The sequence below is a fragment of the Colobus angolensis genome, unplaced genomic scaffold (assembly GCF_000951035.1).
Source record: "Colobus angolensis palliatus isolate OR3802 unplaced genomic scaffold, Cang.pa_1.0 Scaffold22, whole genome shotgun sequence".
Classification (NCBI taxonomy): Eukaryota; Metazoa; Chordata; class Mammalia; order Primates; family Cercopithecidae; genus Colobus; species Colobus angolensis.
Genome location: NW_012115377.1, coordinates 3,152,252 through 3,154,597, shown reverse-complemented (window position 1 = coordinate 3,154,597; position 2,346 = coordinate 3,152,252). Strand labels below are relative to the sequence as shown.

Genomic DNA, 2,346 nt, shown 5'->3' with positions numbered 1-2,346 from the left:
TCAGCCTCCCGAGTAGCTGGGACTACAGGCGCCCAACACCACACCCGGCTAATTTTTTGTATTTTTAGTAGAGATGGGGTTTCACCACGTTACCCAGGATGGTCTCGATCTCCTGACCTCATGATCTGCCCGTCTCAGCCTCCCAAAGTGCTGGGATTACAGGCGTGAGCCACCACGCCTGGCCCCCAGAAGTCATTTTTTTAATAAGTCACAGTCAACCTCATCAGTCATGGAATGAGACATGAGTGGGATTAGGTCACCGCCTCTGGAGCCCGGGGAGACTCCAACCCCCTGGCCCAGCCCTACCTCCCAGAACCTCACTGGTCTGGGCATGGCTGGGCGTTGAGATGGTGGAACTCCAGGCAGCGTGACGTGGCCTCCCAGAAATGATTTCTAGAACAGGGAAGTCATGATCCCTGGAGGCTGGACTTTGAGTTGAGCTCAGTTACCTCTGCACCCAGCTTGGGACTGATAGAGTTTAAGGTCATGCTCTCTCAAAACCGGTATTCCAGATCATTTCTCTCCATTCCAGGAAGTTTGCATAGCTCCCTGGACTTCTGCTCTGCACTGCCCTGCAGGAGTGGGCGGGGAAAGGAAGTGGCTTTGAGGCACAGAGGGGCTTGGTGAGGCCACCAGAGGAAGCTTCTGCCACCAATGTGAGACCTGTGCCCAGCGTGTCAGAAGAGAGCATCTCAAAACATGTATCAACATGGTAACCCCTCTGCTTGAAGCCTCCCATAGTGCTGAACACCCCATGGCTGACCGTGGCCCAGTCTGCGACAGCTCTGCCTCCTCTCCTGTGGTGAAGACCCAACCTGCTGAGACTCCTCCCACAGTTCCTAAACATGCTTGCATTTCTGCTGCCTCGGGGCCTTTGCGAAGGTTATTCCCTGTAACCGGAATGCTCTTCCCTCCCTTTTTAATTCAGAAGGCTGCAATTTTAATTGAAGAAAATTTCCTTCCAAGGTTCACGAGTTGCCTGACTTGCCCACCAGCTTCCTCCTGCAGGATCCCTTGGCCTGGCACTTAGTGCTCAGGAAACATTTGTTGATGGATCAACTGAGTGGGAGGTGGGATCTGGTGGGAAGGAAAGCGGGAAGGTGGAAATTCTGCTCACTTCCTCATTGCCACCTCCCAAGGAACCCCTGGTGTCCCTGTGGAACACGCTTTGGGAACCAGTGGTTCAGGTCAGCCTTTACCCTTTGTACTCAAAGCCACATCGTATTGAAGCCACAGGTGGGGCCAAGGTCATGACCTGGGTCTCCAAATCCCTTCACCCTATCCGGTTCTGCAGCGGGGCTTACGGAAGTCCCACAATTTGTTTTCAAAGGATGTTCCGGCTCCAGGACAGGATACCCTTGGTCACCTGATGGCAGGTGTGGTGGTTGGAAAGGGCCTGGCTTCAGCTCCAGGTACATTTCCTCCTTCCTTCTACTCCCTGGTGTGGCCTCTTCCCCGTCCTGAGAATCCAGCTGATACTCGTTCTGCGGCCTCTCGGCTCTAGGGCCCCCTGCGAACTGGCCCCCGAGGTAAGGCCTCTTGTCCCACTTTCACCCTCAACCTGGATCGCATGGGAAACCTCCCAGGGAAAGGCCTCCTGGCTCCGAGCCTCCTCCCCTCGGCCTCAGTCCTCATCTGCTGTAATTCAGAGTGCGAGTGGACTGGCACAAGGTCCCTGGGGGGAGGCTCTGTAGGTCATGCCGTGGCCTGGCATTTGGCCAGCAGCCCCTAGTCGCAGGCGGGGATCCTTCTGGATGCACCGAGGTGGGCTGAGGATATGGGAGGTCTGGCTGATTTGCCAAACCCTAGGAGGAAGCGGGCATCTGTCTGTCTCTCTTGCAGAACTCTGCATTAGAATCCCGTGCCCCCCGACACCATCAGCAGCCTACACCCCTTCATCCTTCCCGGCCCTGGATTTTCTCTGCCTCTGCCACTCCCAGTGGGAAGAGAGGACTTAGGATGCAATTGGCTTCTGAATTTTTTTTTTTGCATCCTGATCTTTGTGGCAAGGGTCAATCATTTTCCAGGGAAAGTTCTTTGGGTGAGATCTCTCTCCTGGACTCCCGTTCCCTGTTTTCCCTCCTAAAGGTCACAGGCGAAGACTTCATTGTCTCCTAGGAAGGGGTCGCCATAAACCCAGGGCCCACATGATATTATATGAATCCTAAATGTATCTGTAAACATAAACCTTTCCCTGGCAGCCCAAGAGCCCAACAGCACAAAGGAATAGTTGGTTAAAATTCAACCTCCCGGCCGGGCGCGATGGCTCAAGCCTGTAATCCCAGCACTTTGGGAGGCCGAGACGAGCGGATCACAAGGTCAGGAGATCGAGACCATCCTGGCTAA

General features: G+C 54.6%; 1 protein-coding gene across 1 annotated transcript in view; it reads left to right on the top strand.

Annotated features, from left to right (window-relative positions):
- Nucleotides 1-1,460: 1,460 nt before the first annotated feature.
- Nucleotides 1,461-2,346, top strand: part of LOC105512866 (galactoside 3(4)-L-fucosyltransferase-like) — an 8,701-nt gene continuing 7,815 nt past the window's right edge. Inside the window, exons 1-2 of the mRNA XM_011943504.1 lie at nucleotides 1,461-1,529; nucleotides 1,817-2,041. The gene's annotated coding sequence lies outside the window, so the exon portion shown is untranslated. The remainder of the gene's footprint in view (nucleotides 1,530-1,816; nucleotides 2,042-2,346) is intronic.